The following is an 18514-nucleotide window of genomic DNA, read 5'->3' as shown; positions in this document are numbered from 1 at the left end:
CCACGACTGTGGGGAACTCTTCCCATCCCCTCCTCATTATCACTATAATCCAATATTTCCTCCTTCACTACAAATGCAAACCTGCATGATTTGGATGACAAGCAATGAAAGGGTGAATACTTCTTGTAACATTCTGTTTCATATATATTTGATATGTAGAAATGGAGAGTTAAAAATTGCTCTGAACTAAGTTCAGGACTGAAAATTGGTCATTTTTGACAGCTGAGTTAACTCCAGCTTGCTACTTTGGCTAATAAATCCTCTTCAGCTATTGACAGACAGGTGCAAGCCATCTTGTACCATAGAACAGCCTTTGGTAATTGCATTTTTCTACCCTCCCAGGTCTCTTCTTTCTGGCACTTAAGAAAAGATAATGCTGTGATGTGGCTCTTCCTTTTTTTGCATGGAGTAAGGTGACTTTCTTTATGACATGATTCTAAAATTAATTTCATAGTTACATGACAGAGGCATAAGGCTTTTATCTCTCTCTCTTAATGGCATGAATGTATTTATTTATTCTAATAATTTTCTCTCTTGTTTTTTGGGAGTTGAGGGGGATACTACATGGTTGTCGTGAGTCCTTCTCCTTGACTCATATTGGAGTTTGTCTTTTTTAATACTCTTTTGTGTTTCTTTTTTTTTAAGATTTATTTATTTATTTTATACAAGAACCGGGGTACAGGCCAGATGCGTGGGAGGGTGTGAGGATTTACCAGAGACAGAGCAGGGAACAGAACAGGCAGACTGACTAAATACACTGCTGAGGGGAGCAGCGGGTGCAACAGGAGCAGTCTGCCACGCCATGTGGGACCCTTGCCGGCTGGCCGGGATTGAACCGGTGCTGCAGAAGATGTGTACAGCTTCACAGTGCGGCACTCAACCGCCTGCATCACCAGGGGAGGCCCTCTTTTTTGTTTCTTGAAGTTAAAATCATTCCCAAAGGTGAATGTTGTAATTAATAAATGACATTTTTCTGTAAAATATTCTAACCCTCTTTTTATGCCTGAGAAAACTTGATCCTTGATTCCTTCTCTGCATTTTAAACCATTTGGAATTTCAAAGTGGACCAGAATAAAAATATTTCTGGAAGTCTAATCTTACTCTTCAGTCATGAAAACAACAATTTCTCCAAACATCTGGGTTCCTCCTTCTAGCATCCCCATCTTCCTACATCCTTGGATCCTATGGAGCTTAACTTCTGTCTCTCACCATAGTTTATTCTCAGTTCTGTATTTATAATAATTATTCACTTACTGTTATTTCCATTTTAGCCCTAGTTGTATTTTGCTCCTTCTGCCCATGATTCTACTTCTCTGATTTGTATTTAAAGATTTATTCTATTTTATTTATTTATTTATTTATTTATTTATTCATTCATTCATTCATTCATTCATTCATTCATTCATTTATACAAACACTGGGTACAGTCAGAAGCGCGGAAAGGTGAGAGAATCCACCAGAGCCAGAGCGGGGAACAAAACAGGTAGATGGAACGAAATACACTGCTGAGGGGAGCAATGGGCGGCAGTAGAGGTCTGCGCGTCATGTGGGACCCTCGCCAGTGGCCGGGTATCGAACCGGCCCTGCAGAGGCTGTGGGCAGCTTCGTAACCCATCGCTCAACCGCTGTGCCACCAGGGGAGGCCTTATTTTATTTTATGTATGTATATAAGAACTGGGGTACAGGCCAGAGGTGCAGGGGGTGAGAGGATTCACCAGAGATAGAGTGGGGAGCAGAACAGGTGGATCTAATGAAATATACAGCTGAGGGGAGCAGTGGGCAAGACAGGAGAGGTCTGCTCTACCATGTGGGTCAGCTTCCTGGCAGGGGATCGAACTTGTGCTGCAGTGGCTGGTTAGAGCTTGAGACTTTAATCCCTGCACCACCAGGGAGGACCCTATTTTTCTCTGATTTATTTGAGAGTATGGAATTGCATTTATTTAGATATCACCCCTCATGCTTCTCTGCTGTCCTTGGGAAATATTTGGAGCTTCCCACAAAGGAATTGTAGTCAGCTCTTTAAATGTCATATGTTTTCTCATGTGTCCAGGCCTCTGCACATTCTGTTCTATGTCCAGAACAATTTCCACCACACAATCTCTCCTATTTACCCTCTGGGATTTCTCTGGGAAGATAGCTCTCTAAGAAGATTTATGTTCCCATCCTCCCCATTATGGGGTTTAAAAGGTAATATGGTAACATTTGCTTGATTTTTATCTCTCATACTAGAGAATCTGGGATTCAGTCTTTTTCTCAATGCCTTACACTACATTTAATAACTATAACTTGAATAACTAATGAATAAATATGTAGAGTAGAAAGAGGTGAGTTGATCAAAGACCAGGTCATGAGGGCCTTTTCTATCGAGTGGTAGGATATTGGTTGTTTTCTGTATCAGATGCTATGAAGTGATTTTATTTTATTATTTTTTAAAATAAGATAAGTGCATTTTATTTTATTTTTTATTTTTTTGAATTTACTTTATACTTTATTTTATACTGTCTTTTCTTTTTTTATCATGAAATGATTTCAAGCAACAGAATGACATGCATAGAGTTTCACTTTATAAATACCCTCCCAGCATCTTTGTGAAAAAATTCTTAGCCTAACTGGAGGCACAGGGGTAACAGATAAAGGATTATTATAGTAATATCTGTAAGAAGGAAATGGCTTTGAAATATAAATGAGGTAGATAAGAAAATAGTAGAAGTCACATGATCTAGGAGTTACGCTAAAAACCCACAGTGACACTCTCCTCTGGCTTGGATGAAATGCCACCCATTGACCACCATGGCCATGGAAGGAGGAGACAAAGCTAGAGGCGTTCATGGTTCATGGCAGACTCATTCAGGGATAAACATGAAGAGACAGCTGTTGTCAGGGTAAGTTCTAAGAGAATGAAGTTGAGGTAGTGCTAGGCAAGTGTACAGGGAGGCAGAAAGATAAGGTTGGGCCTGATTTTTGACTCTATCTCTTAAAGCCGTGTGACCTTAGTAAGTTAATCACTTTATGCCTCAATTTTTTTCCTACATAGTGGACTGAATGATGTAGATAAAATTACACATTAAAGAGATGATGGGTACAAAGAATTTAGCATAATTTCTGTCAATAGCAAATACTCAAAAATGCTGGTTACTATTACCTAACTCTGTACGTTGTAGGTTTGTAGATAATAGAAATATAGGTTGTAGAAATGGGAAGGGATAAGAAAACTCAAATGTAAAAAATAAGTGGGTTGATGATTAAATCCTTTGGGGTCAGCATCATTTATGGGGAGTGTGAACTAAGAAGGCCACAGAGAAAATAGGTTTCAGTTTTCTTTGAAAATCTGGACTGCCACACAATCTGAAGGTAGACAGAATCACCAGAGGACAAGAAATTGAGACAAAGCAATGCTGTTGGCATATAGTTAGGGGAGGAAAGATAAAGGCAGATTTTGGTTCAGGTTTGAAGCTTGGCTGTAACTTTAATCGGATTGGGAAAGCATAGTCCATTGGATGGACTAAATATTCTATGAGATCATGGAAAATGAAGACATTTATCAAAGAGTGATTTGGGTTAATCTCAAGGTCCTAGGTCTCTGTAGGAATGGCTGCTGAGGTGGCCTGAGGGGTCACCACACTGTCGTGATCAGGCCATACCAGCTTGTCCGTAAACATGATTTTGATGCATTTTCACACCTTCACATGGCAGCCAGCTCTTCATCTTGAAACACCTTCCTTAAAGTCTATGAAGGCATTGTACACTAGTCTGACCATTTTCCTGCTATTTGTGTTGTGAAAATGGACTTTCTCATTGTTTCAGCTGTTTTCCCTCCATTGTGTACTGATGCTGTCAGAATAACTGGGTAGGGGAGAAACAGACACAAATGTGGAGATGCTGGCCCTGAAGCTCTATTAGTGCTTATCAGGGAATTCCTTAAAACACCGAAATCAATGTTTAATAACCAATTTAATAAGGGTTGTATGGACATTCAACATGTTTTCTCTTGTAGTTATACTTCTCATGAATTTAAACGTTGTTATATTTAACTGATAATTGTACTTAAAAATACTGGTCTTTCAGATAAAATAAATTGGTTGGATCAAGAATTATGATATCATGGTTGCTTTTATTTGGATACTGAAAAATATTTCCTTTACTCTAATCATCTCCACTTGGGTAGTAGGCTTAGATTTTTTTTTTAAATGAAATCCTTGAAAATACAATTAATATTTGTAATAATTAAAGATATAAGGGAGAGCACACTGGATTATCAGGGAAAGAGAAAGTTTGGAGCGTGTCAATAAATAACTGATGAAAGTTGTCATTTAACTTCTGAGTCTCCTTTTTTCTCTTATGAAATAAACAGGCTAAATTAGATGGTATTTAAGACCCTTTCCAGTTTCCTGCCATATTTCTAGGAAAATAAATGATAGGGTGATCTAAATTTATGAAACTCACTAACTAAATCTGGGGTTTCTAATATTAAAATCACCTTATTAAATGTGAAAGATGTGAATTTAAAGCCAGAAAATGACAGTACTAGTTTATGAAGTGAGTAAAAACCCTTTGGAGCTCATTATTTCCACCTGAGATCATATTTTTTTTCTCTTTCTCATGGAATACTTGCTAAGGTGATAGCAAATAATAAGACTCTTAAATGCATGAGGACAAACACCTGCAGAAAGGAGCTTCTAGTAAGAGAGTCGTGTTAGGCTTATGGAGAAGGGTTAACTGTGTCTCCCACCAGAAGACAACTAAACCCTCAGGTCCTGCATTGGGGGTGCAGAAGGAAACACATGCACCTCACCCACAGAACCCAGTCATCCCGGGGCTGGAGGGCCACACCTTGGAGAAGTTGAACATAGTCTCTTCTAAGTCATCAGAAAGAGTAGGGGTGTCCAGAGTAATCAGAGCCACCCTGTCATGGGTGGTTGGACTCCAGCTTTCTTCCCTGCTGACCTGATTCCCCTCTTGCAGCTTTCTTTACTACCTACTAATCCTGTCTCCACAGCTCTGTCCCCAACCCTCACCATAGAATGCCAGCCACCAAGCAACTGTTCCTTATGCAGGAAGCCATAGAGTCTCTTCTCTGGGCATAACATGCACAAGTTTGCATAGTAAGAGGGAAACTTGCAGTGATTTCTTTTGAGGTATCCCAGACCTGCTCACACCCATCAACCCGTGAAGCCCAGAAATTAAAAAGTGATATACTCACACTCAGAACATCCAGTCAGCATTTAGGATGTCACGGATATTGATTTAGAATAATGCACACCTGAAAATTACATACTGCCAAACCTCAATGTTACTTCTATAAAAAACTAACAACACACACACACATAGCAGATGACAAAGTGTACCATACCATTCTGAGGGAGGAATAAACAGCTGTCCTGTGGGGGCATTTTAATACCTCAGCCTAGAAATAACACCTAAGATCATTGACTAGAAATTGTGGCGTGAAACCTTTTACCCATAAGTTGTATGATTGTTGATATGTTCAGGAGGGAATGGAGAACTGGCTACAGGTAATGTTGGCAATCTTTACTATGTATCATTTACCATTATTTGATTTTTACTACTGTAGGGTAAAGAAAATATCAGGCTTTTCTGCCCTTCCGCCATCAGGATAGATGATGGATCCTTGTCCTGAATGCATGCCTGATGGCGGGCACCTGGAATAGGGTGTGGGCATAGGTAGATGGGATTCACCTGGGCTAAGACTGTGCTTTTAAGGGCGGCGTCACGGGGACGCCAGCAGCAGCAGTGGAAGCTGAAGCTGAAGCCGAAATAGAAGCCGAGAAGCAGCAGAACGAACTCCAGAGAGCTCAGATAGAGTGAAGACTTGCTGGGGGCTGGGAGGCCTGCCAGCCTCCCAGCCCCCCAGCCAGCACCCCTGCCTGCCATATGCCTGGTGAACCCCAATAAAAGACCTGCAAAAACCCCTAAGGACTCTGACTCCTCCTTTACCCGGTCTGCATGGGATCAGAAAACCTGCACTGTGTCCAGTTCCTGCCACTTCAACTACTTATAAATGTACTGTTTAAAATAGCAAAATAATAATAAAATATACTCTAATAAAGCAAGTTCATAGATGACAGAGTAAATATTACTAAAGGAAACTGAGATATTGATGGCAAATAATAGGACATCCCTTGGTCCCTCATGTCATTATTCTCTGAGTCCTATGGTTCACGGACCTAGCCCAATTTAATATTGATATCTGTATAAAATTAGGATAACTTGGCAGCTAGTAAGAAAAAAGGTATTCAGCGATCACATGTCTTATAGGGTACAAAGTAAACCACACATACACACAAATCCACAATAAATATTGTTCATGATTATTACTCTTATTACTTTTATTAATCAAAAGTATTAATACTGGCCTCAGGAGTGCCTACCCTTAGGCATCCAGGAGTGCCTTCACCTTAAAAATAGACCGCTGCTCCATCTGAACTGAATCACTCTGCTCTTTCACACCAGGAAATTTCTGATCAGCATTTGCTCTCATCATTCCACCCACTAAAACTACCACTCCCACTTTATGAAGGAGTTTGAATCACATTTCCTCTCCTGACATCAGTGGAGATATGTCTCTATCCAGACAGAAATTTTCACCTGCAAAATTAAATTGACATCTTGGGGGTGGAGTATCAAGTATCAATTCTGTAACTCTCTTGTACAATTATTAAAATCTTTTTGCCTTCTTTGCACATTGCTGTGCTGCTTATTTATTTCCAGGCTGGTCTTGTAAGGTGCTTGGAGGCAGGGACTGTGCCCCACAATTCCCTCCATGCATGTGCTCTTCCCTGCCTCTCCTACTTACACCTCCCCCTACCCTCCACGGATTGCCACAGCTTTTGGCATAGTGCTTATGCAGATAAATTGTTTGGGAGACAAAAATGCCTTGTCCATGAAGCAGGTACGTGTGCTTCTATCACTCACCCCATGCCTGATTGCTCCAGCAAACAGGTCCTGCAGAAAGTCTGATCAGAACTGTGGTTCCCACTAATAAAGTGTCTGAATGCGGGAGATGCTTGTTATCACTGCTCACTCTTGCTTCTCTCTGTTCTCTCCACTGAGAGTTTAACACAGCTAAGATAGTCTTGCTATACTAATTTTAAGTTATCTTTCCTTTGAGAAATAGTGGAGACCCAGGAAAGCTGGTAGTATACTTTCAGTCCAAGTCCAAAGGCCTGAGAACTGAGGGCTGATAAGCATAAGACCAATTCCATCAGAAGATCCCAGAAGAGGAACACTGATGTCCAAGGGCAGGAAGACATGGATGTCTCTGCAAAATCAGAGAGCATGTTTTCCCTCTACCTGCTTTTTTGTCTATTCAGGTCCTGTATGGTCTGGATTATCCTCTGTGGATCATACTTTGGCATATGAGGATGTGTATGTGTATATTCCGTATACATGTGTGCTGATGTACACACATGTACACACATATGGAACACCACATACTGCTCTCATGTGTTTAAAAATTTTAGGAACACGAGTAACACACAGACAAGTTATGACTAATTTTTAATTAATTTTTCATTTAATTATGATTAAATTAATTAAAATGGCAAAGGACTGCTTTAAATGGGTTGCAATTGTATTTGAAGACACTTCAAATGAAAATTCAGAAGAATGTGTTCTCAAAAAATAATCTCTAGCCCGTGCACTCTTTCTGTATTGGGGGCACTGACCCTGCCTCATGGCGTTACCCCTATTAACCTGGATGTGTTGCATAGCAACCGTGCATCACACAGGGAGATTTTTGAAGCAAGCCATGTCCTATAATAACTTCCAATTGGGCATTTTTCTTCTTTAATCTATACAATTTTATATCTTGAGTTTTCCTGCAAAGCAGGAGGGTAAGATGAGGGAGAAGAACAAGACTGATAGATTTGATTACTGGTTGGTGACTTCACCGGGAAGCTGGTCATAAGGAAGTATCCCAAATGGTAGCTCAAATCCAGACTTTGGCTCCTGATGAGGAGCCATTAATATTATTACCACTTTGGAAAGCCATTGTTAGTTTGAGGATTACTTACTAAAAACAAGTTTATTTTCTACTTGAAGTTTCAATAAGCTGCAAATAAGTTCATTTTCTATCAGCTGACACACTTTAAATACCCACAGAAAACTCAGTATCTGAAGTAAAGGCTTCTCTAAAATGAACTATCATAAAATATTGACCTTACATTTTGATATTGATTGACTTGGTTCCAATATGCACAAGTTGAAAGACTGAATCATTTGCCTTTAGTTACTTCTGATTTATTTTAGCCAATTGACTTTAAATGTGACTTTGATAAAATGGCTACATATCGCCGGGGAAGGATAGCTGATTGTTGAAGGTCTGGGATCCACTTCTCACCTAGAAAGTGATGGCCACAGAGGCTCAAAGGTGGAGTCTGTCCTGGTCAAGAATCCCCTTCACCCTGACCCCAACACGGCTCAGCTCATTACTGGCACCCACTTTAATTTTCTCACCACTGACCTGTTCCTTTCCATTTTTATTTCCCCCCAATAAACATAAGGTGTAAAGAGACACTTTTAATGTCTCTGATTTGTCAATAATGGGTTTTGTTCAAAACAGAAATTGGTACCACCAACGGGTGACCTCAGTTTGTTCTCCCTACAGCTGATGCTGCTGCAGCAGAGTTACAAGCACAGAGCTTGCGTCTCAGCAGAGGTAATTATAGGGCCATTAAATCTATGGACTGTGGCTATTGCCTTTTACCTGCATGGGTGGGAGGACCTGGTTCCTCTGTGCTCGCCCCTTGTTTAGAAGATTCATATTTATCTAATGGGAAGTCAATATTATTGTCCAGGAAAAAGTCTGACATCGCTAACGACCCATCAGGGACAGCTCTTGAGGCTGTGCTCCGGTGGCATGAGGCACTTAGCTGCTAGTCCCCTCTCCTCCTCTGCCAGCCTGCCGCCCATCACTCAGCTCACCACGAACCATCCATGGCAACACATTCCAGGGTTCTGACATGGGTAGAGCTGAAGCCTTGTCCAGAAAGGAATGTGGGTCCAGGAGGGCCTAGTGAATTCTGACCACACTGTGCTGTGCCTAGACCTCACCTTTGCCCAAATACAAGTGGGATACCTGCCAGGGGCATCTTGACTATGGACAAAGGGAGGCTGGTTTGCACTGCATAGAACCACAGATCTTAGCTCATGGCAGCACCCTGTCCTCTACACTGCACTTCAAGACAGGTAATGCCAGCATTGCTTTTGTATAAAATATGAATTATATTTTAAAATATATGAATTATATTTTAATTCATATTAAAATATGAATTATATTTTATACAAAGGCAATATGTAATATAATGTAATACAATACTGTAGCATTGCAATATAATCCATGTTTTATACTTTGACAATATTGAGGCAAAGAAATACGAAAGGACAAATTATATAATAATAAGAGTTTTCTAGAGAAAGAAAACTGCCGATAGGAGTTATATTTGTCCAATGTAGGTAATTGTGTATCAATATGGAGATAGATATATATATATATATATGGCGGGGAGAGAGAGATGAGAGTTTTATTGTAAAGAATGGTCTCCTGTGTGATTATGGGCATGGATGCTGGCAAGTATGAGATCTTCAGTGTGAGTTGGCATGAGATTGTTTTAGCCAAAATGCTGGCGGACTCAAGATACAAGAAGAATTAAGCCTGAAGGCAGGGAAAAAGCTGACATTTCAGTTCAAAGTCCTTTAGGCAGGAGAATTCTGTTACTTGGGGGTAATGTCAACCTTTGTTTCCTATTCAGTCTTTCAAAGGTTTCAATGAGGCCTCGCTCATTGGTCAAGGACCATCAGCTTTGTTAATTCAAACAACCTCACAGAAATAATCAGAATAATGTCTGAATAAATGTCTGAGCTGCCCATGGCTCAGTCAAGCTGACGTGTAAGATGAACCATCACATTAACTGTTCCCCCAGGCTACCTGGCCAACCCACCTGGAATAGCCTCAGGGAGCATGACTTTACCCTCTCTGAATGCGCACTGTGAGGGCAGAACAAAACAGCATATGCAGAGGGGATGCCAAGGCCTGGTATTTAGCAGGCCCTCATTTCCTTTTTTCACACTTGACACCTGTAATTACAGGTCTGGCTCTTCTAGGTTGCCTTCCTTAGAAGACTGCTCATCCCAAGTCCATGACAACACCCCTCCAATCTCTCTTCCACTTATGGCATATTTGGTACAACAGAAGCTGTCTTCTGTGTCCCATGAGCCCATTAGTGCCTATTTTCCAGGAACAGAGACCATATTTTATAGCCAATTGGCAGTGGTGTCCTGCGGCTTCTGTGTGCTGGAAGAAGTTACCTGGTGTTGATTTCTCTGGATGGTTAATTAATAATCACATTTATGCCTGGGGACACAGCCAGTGTAACATGATATCTTCAAACTGTTTGTTTCTTAGTAACCTTTGGGGGCACAGGACCTCTGTGGTCAACACCCACTTCCTGCAGCTAACCAGTGTGAGCAGTCTCAGAACGTGGCTGGGGCACAAATTGTTGGGCAGGGGAAGTAGCGGGAGGAGTGGCCTGGAATCTGTGTCTATTTCTACCACAATCAGAAAAGGCTAGTGGGGGGCCTCCCTGGTGGTGTAAGAGATTAAGCACCACACTATGAAGCAATCCACAGCCTCTGCAGCATGAGTTCAATCCCTGGCTGGCCAGAGAGAAACCCACATGGTGAAGCAGACAGACCTCTCTTGTTTTGCCCGCTGTTCCCCTCAGCAGTATGTTTCCGTCAGTCTGCCTGTTCTGTTCCGCACTCTGTCTCTGGCGAATCCTCTCACCCCCTGGATCCCTGGCCTGTACCCCAGCTCTTGTATGCATAAATAAATAAATCTTAAAAAAAAAGAAAAGGCTGTGGATGTGAGCTGCAGCAGGTGGGATCTGTACCTTTCAGGGGTTGCAACAACTTTTAAGTCCAAAAGATGTTCTTGGACTCAGCAGCCATTGCACAAACAGATCACAGTGATGTGCTGACAAAAGAAACACTTCAGGAAAGCTGTGGACAGATTTCAGAGGATTCATGCCAGGACAGTCACAGGATTCCCTTTTTTGGATATATGTCAAGTTAGGAGCTCTGAGCCTGAGAAATCCCTCAGAAGGAGCACAAGAGAAAACATAGGAGGAACAGAAAAAAGTAGAAAAGAGGCTTCATTGGAAATTTATGTAGAAGAAGGAATGATTGAAATAGAAATGGTGTAGCAGCTTCAAGAGAAAAAGAGGCCCATGAGCAAAATCACCCCAGTGGCCACTCTGCTTTCCATGAGTTGGGCCAATGTGCTGGGTGAGTTCCCCCCCTGTTGGTTGGGGTCACAGGCTTGTACAGGGTACCCCATGGGGCATCCCAGCTTATCCTTTTCCTGCCTCCTCTGGGCCAATCCACACATTTTGCATTAATCATACACGCATGGCACTTCCTGCTTAATCACTTAGCAATTATCTGGTTTATATCTTCTGTTTTCATCTCCTAAACAAGATTTGCCTCATCAGATCTTAAAATTGCATTTGACATGGTAACGAATAGTTGAATTATTTGTTCCCTACAAATGTCATTATTTACCATGTAATTTTCAGGAAGACACAGCTTCCAAGTGTTCCTATAGAATTTACTATGCAATTATCATGATTGCCACAGTCCTCCCTCTCAGATGAAATGGCCAGGGGGTGTAATCAAGGTGAGGTCTATCCTAACCAGCAGTGCCAGTGTCCCCAGGGAGCAGGTTAGAAATATAAATTTTGGGACCCCACCCCTCTCAGCAAAAATAATTTAAAGAAGTGGCCATTTCCATAGAAAAAGAAAGTAAAATGGTGGTTTAGAGGGTGGGGAAAATGACTTGTACACTCTGGGTACAGAGTGTCAGGTTTTCAGAGAAACCGTTCTGGAGACGAGTTACGCAATAATGTGAATATACTTAACACTACTGAACCATAAAAAATGGCTAACATGGTAAATTTTGTGTTGTGTTTTTTTGACTGTGATTCTAAATTAAAAAAAAAAATTAGAAAAATATTGCCTACCACATTCTCACTAGTCATTCTCTCTGCATGTTCTTTAGCCAGACTTTTCCTCTACCAACCCATTAAACTGTCACCTGAGTGATGGTGTTTTCCACGAAGTGGTCAGAGTGTGCTCTCCCAAATCTTCCAGGGTCCTAACTGCACTCAGAGCAGACAGCTTCATGGGAACTTATAGTGAGTGTTGCCCATCAACCCTGATGGTGTCCCTCAGGGCACTCCACTCTCCTTCCTCAGAGCACAGCACACACAGCACCCCCTCCTGCATTCCTCACCAGGCTCTGTTAGAAATGCTCTTTTGCTCCTGGCTTCTGATTTTAAATTGCAACTCCAGCTTCCAGCATTCTGTATCTCCTTCCTCTCTTGTTTCTCTCCTGGCACCTACCATCTCCCAATGTATTCGTTGACTTTCCTTTTTGTTCGTTTTTTTCCACTGGAATTAAAACTCCTTGAAGGCAGATTTTTGGACCTTCTGTTCTGCTAGTGGTTGTATTCTAGAGCCAAAAACAGCACAGGCTCCAATCCAAGCTCCATATTTGCATATTCAATGAATATATGGAAAGAAAATATTTTTAAAATGAAAAAGGAACAAATCATCCAATACACCACAGCTAACTTTTTTTCTGGAAGGAGGTCAACTAGAAGACTGTACCAACTTCAAGGAGAGGACCACATTTCTGCCGCTCCTTCTGAGGGCAGCAGCCCCTCCCTCCAGCAATGCCATTGCCTACTTGGGTGGCACACAAACTGAGCGAGAGATTCTCCAGTTGATACTATTTTTATGACATTTACCCCCCCAAAAATCACTCATAATGTGATGGGAAAACTGAAGAAATAAAGCCTGACAATGCTGTTTCTTTTAGCTCTGTTTACCCAATTAATATCATGGGGCTGGAGGGCTTGCTTTCATCTCTGTTCTTTCTTCATGCACATTTCCTCTACCTGGAAATATTTGCATTATACAGGACAACTTAGATGAGAAAATAACTCATCCATACAGATATCTGTATCCATAGCTAGCCTATACATGTATTTTTTTTCTTTTTTTTAACATCAATTATTAAAGCCTAAAGTAGTAGATTCAGGAGTGTGTGTGTGTGTGTGTGTGTGTGTGTGTGTTGGGGGGAATTTATGTTACTTTTAAGAAGCACACTCTTTATTCCACTAGCAGCTGTAACTGTTAAATGCCTTTGATTTTTAACAATGTCACATTCAGGAAGACAAAGTCTTCAAACACATTCTATTTGGTTAGCAAACATAAAAAGCTGTGAGATAGCATATAATGCAAACTATTTCCAAATTGGGTTCAGGAATTAGAGTGACAGAAGGAATGAATTCTAGATTTGAAAAGCAAACATTAAATGTGGTGTGTTGATCGTTGACCAACTTGATTAGATTAAATGCCATATTTTTATGCGCAGTTTAAATATTGAGTTTCAGCTCTATTCTTTTGATTAAAGTTGTTTGCTTGGCTCTGATGATTAAATAAGGGTTAATAAATATAGCCTTTGTTTAATCTATTGTAACCAAATTTCTTTGCCTTTCTCTACTGAAGGAATAACCGAAGGTGGATCTGTGAACCAAGACTGTTAGGTTCATAATTTTGCAAACTGAGAATGGAAAACACCTTTCCATATGGTATTGCTTACAACATTAGGTATAATCTAAGTTCCTCAACAATAACAAAATCATAAAAAATTCTAAATTCTTTGAAGAGACTTAAAATGATGATTTACTATGTTCATGATGCATTAAATGAGGAAATTAGTTTTACAAAAATTGTCACAATTTTGCTTTTGTAAAATAGTTGATCCTTTTTGCAAAGAATAATTTTGAGTAACATTTACAACAAAATGCCAAAATTGTCATTTTTGTGGTTCAACAGCAAGTGATTTTGCTTCCATTTTAAAAAACAATTTTATTAGTCTTAAAATAAAAAAAAACATTGATGGTTTTCAAAATCAGGGTAAAAAAGTTTCCATATAGATATTTGGCTATTGGGAATACAAGCTAGTTTTAATAAGAATAAGCCCAAACTAGATTGCTGGTTCTATCAATGATTCCATTTCTTGGTTGCGATAACCTCTCCATTATAATTTGCAAAAATACTTCCAAAGCTTTAACTATACACATTTCTCTATGCTTATTGTCTGGGAGAGTGTATCATGGTCCATGGAGACAGCCTGGTGTAATTTTTCAGAATGTCCTGTCACCATGAAATTGCTATTCAGTAACAGGAGGCTTGCTGCTCTGAAAAATTGGAAATAAATACTGGACTTCAAGTGGATCTTCCTGTTAGGGAATAGAAGTCAAGGTTCCGGCTGCTGGGAGAGTTAATGTGCAAATACCTCTGCAGAGTTTCCTAATGGAATAATTAGTAAAACAACATGGAAACAACCCAAGTGCCTCACAATGGATGTGGTATGTATACACAATGGAATACTATTCAGCTATAAAGACAAATGAAATCTTGACATTTCCACATAGATGGACCTTGAGGGGATTATGCTAAGTGAGATAATCAAAGGGAGAATGACAAACATCTGACAGCAAAATAGTAGTTATCAGAGGGGACAGGGAAGGGAGGAAATAGGTAGAGGAAACCAGTTGGTTGGAAGTGGATGGTAAGTGACATTTGGTGGTAGGTGTGCTGAGATATCTACAGGTGCTGAGGAGAGAAATTGTACACTGGAAACTTATACAGTGTTGTAAACCTCTGTTAGTTCAGTCAAAACATAAATAAGAGAAAACAGAAACAAAAAAAAGCAGCCTGGGGAATTCCAGCCCATCAATACCATCCTCCCAAAGCTTTCATCTCACACCCAAATTGAAAATGGGCACAAGGGGTTCTCTAAGAGAACCACTTTTTTCCCCAGAAGTTATGTCTACATATTCTACCTCTGAAATTTATTTGTTGTATATTTTTTTGTATAGTCATTTTCATTGTTTTCTTTCATTTCTGTTAATCTCCTTTCCTTTATTTTTATTTTTATTGTTCTTCAGTTTTTTTCCCTTTACATTTTTCTTATCCCTTTTGTCTATGTTATATCTGCCATTCTCTTGTCCTGATGTCTTTATTCATTTTTGTATAATTTGATAGTTAAGTTAATCATTTTTTTCTAGCAATCTAAATTACCATTGAAAGGAGTCAGGGCATACACAGACACCAAGATCTCTATTTCTCTTTCTAGAACGACTTTTTTTTTTAAAGGATTTTTTTTTTTAAAGATTTATTTATTTATGCAAGCACTGGGGTACCGGCCAGAGGCTTGGGAGGGCGAGAGGATCCACCAGAGACAGAGTGGGTTGCAGAACAGGCAGAAGGACTGCAATACACTGCTGAGCAGAGCAGCAGGCGCGACAGGAGAGGTCTGCCGCGCTGTGTGGGAATCTCCCTGGACGGCTGGGAATTGAACAGGCACCTTGGAGGCTGCAGATGGCTTCACAGCACTGTGCTCAACCCACTGCGCCACCGGGGGGCCCTCTAGAATTACTGTTGAAGAGTTAAAGCTAACTTGTACACTGAGTACAAAAAGATAAGCTTATTTCTAATAAAATGAAATTCTTGAAATTAGCACCAGTTAATTTGATAATTGTGTATTTTACTGATATGTTGTTGCATACAGTTATATAATAAGGAAGGTTGCTTGTATTTTACAATTAATTGATATGCAAAAAATAAATTAAAAAATCAGGGACCTCCCTGGTGGCATAGGGGTTAAGTCTCAGCACTTCAAGCTGTCACTGCGGTGTCCTGAGTTCGATCGCCACCAGGGAGCTAACCCACATATGGCTAGCAGACCTCTCCTGTCTTGAACACTGCTCTCCTCAGCAGTGTATTTCAGTAAATCTGCCTGTTCTGCTTCCCACTCTCTCTCTGGTGAATCCTCTCACCCCCTGCACCTCTGGCCTACACCCCACATCTTCTATGGATAAATAAATAAATCTTTAAAAAATTCAAAATCAATATTTACATTCTCATTATCACCTCCTGCTATCTTATTTTGGTGCAGTTAGGAACTATTACATGGTAACTTCATAGCTTGATATACTTAGAAAAATCACTGAAATATTATTATCTGTCTCTTTTATCATGGTGTGCTCATTATATTTTAAGAGTCTCTATTATTTTGAACCGCAAATAAAGAAGTAAGTTTTGACTTTTCAAAAATAAATTAGGATATGGCTTGAAATAATTGTAGTGAATTAAAGGAGCATTAAAATCTTACGTTGATTTTTTAGGGGCTGAATGAAGACACAGAATACTATCTTTGTCAGCTAATCATTTTTATAAAACTTCTAAGTGCCTTAACATGAAATTAAATGCTTAAGAAACTGACAGTTCAAAAACAACTGTAGGCAAGGAGAATGTTTATTTAGATTTAAGGAAGGAAAATGTCATTAATTGAATTTGCTTTTGATTCCAAAATAAGAATTTCCTGCTTATAGTTTTAAAATTTAAAAATTACATTCAGAAGTTTTGTCTATATATAAAATTATTGTATCTTTATTTGTTGTCAACAAGAAAAATCCCAAGTTCTGGATGCCTATAATCTCTTGAAGAAATTTAATTCTGAAGAAAATAGAAAACATGGACCCTGAACTAAAGAAATCATGAATGATTCATAGTTTCATGGATTACTATTTTTTGTAATTTATTTGTTTTTCATTTATGGTGTCTGGCTGCTTCTAAAATGGTTTCCAGTGATCCTGCTTTTATTAATTCTTGTTATCAAGTACTGACTGGGACTATTGATTTGTTTCTAAAGAACAGATAACGGCAAAGATGATGGCACTCAAGATCTCAGCTTGACGTCTGTCCTGCTCATACCCTCTTTGCCTTCTCTCCTTCTGGCAAAGCAAGAGGTGCATTTTACCATATTATCCAGCAATCTCAGTCCTTGTTATTTACCCAAGCAAGTTGAAAACTTCCTGCACATGGCTATTTATAAAAACTTTTCCTTAATTAGCCAAACCTGGAGGCAACCAAGATGTCCCTCAGTGGATGAATGCATAAATAAACAGTGCTGCATTGAGAAAATGGAATATTACTTAACACTGAAAAAAGGAATGTACTCAAATTATAAAAAAAAATATTAATGAGTGAAAAAAGCAAATCTTAAAAGGCTGCATACTGTATGATTCCAAATATGTGGCAGTCTTGAAAGGTAAAAGTACGGAGACAATAAAAATATTAATTAGGGGGCCTCCCCAGTGGCACAACGGGTTGAGCGCAGTGCTGTGAAGCTGTCCGCAGCCTCTGAAGTGTGGGCTCGAGTGTCGGCTGGCCAGGGAGCAACCCACATGGTGTGGCAGACCTGTCACGCCCGCTGCTCTCCTCTGCAGTGTCTGGTGCGTCTGCCTGTTCTGTTTCCCACTCTGTCTCTGGTGAATTCTCTCACCCTCCTGCGTCACTGACCTGTACCCCAGTTCTTGTATAAATAAATAAATCTTAAAAAAATCAGTTAGGGGAGGATGAATAGGTAGAACACAATGGCTTTTTTAGTGCAGCCAAATTAATCTGTGCGACGCTATAATGATAAACTCAGATTATCATGCGTTTGTCCAAACCTATACTATGCATGACACTAAGAGTGAATCCTAATGTCAACTAGGGACACTAGGTGATGATAATGTGGCAATGTATGCTCATCCATCATAACAAATATTCCTTTCGATGGGGTATTAATAATGGGGCTAGAGATATATGGGGAATATCTACATCTTCCACTCAATTTTCCTGTAAACCTAAAACTATTCTGAAGAAGAGTCTTTAAAAAAATATCCCTGTTTCAGTTCTTTTTTTATTAAAAAATGTTGCCAAGTGGTGAGTTGCTCTCAGGGGTTCCGGCGTGGCAAGCGACATAACCGTGTCATGCAAATCATTGTGGGGGACTTGACTCTACTGGATTTTAAAAACAAATCATGGTTAAAACCATGCCATCTCATGGTAGAATAAAAATGGATAACATCAGCAACTTATGTTCACTGAAAGATTAGTCACACCAGCTGACCAGTGCTGCTCTTCACTTTTTATAGATTGTAATCAAATACTCACTTTTCATTAACAGGTGGTATCTTCCAAAAAATTACATATAGGAACAAAAAGTTAAGAATTAAAAAAAAAGTATGTTAACAATCACTTTGTCTCTACAAATGAGAAAATAATCTGGTTTAAAAGTATAACATTTCAAAAAATTCCCACAAACACGGGTGCTTCATGGAAATACAGTGTCAAAATCAAGTTAGAATTAAAAATGCTAAAAATTCTCCAAATGCTACTGTTTGCACTTCAGATACAATGCGGGGCTGTTTCTTGGAGTGATTCTTGGAGTGATTCTCTCTCTCTCTCTCTCTCTCTCTCTCTCTCTCTCTCTCTCTCTCTCTCTCTCCTTACCTATTTATCTGCCTACCTACCTACAATCTATCTATTCAGAATTATCACGAAGGGGAATTTTATCAGATAGCCAATCTCTCAT

Source organism: Talpa occidentalis, unplaced genomic scaffold (assembly GCF_014898055.3).
Source record: "Talpa occidentalis isolate TD23 unplaced genomic scaffold, MPIMG_talOcc4v2.1 talOcc4.14, whole genome shotgun sequence".
In the NCBI taxonomy this organism is placed as follows: Eukaryota; Metazoa; Chordata; class Mammalia; order Eulipotyphla; family Talpidae; genus Talpa; species Talpa occidentalis.
Note: the sequence above shows the minus strand (reverse complement) of the source record.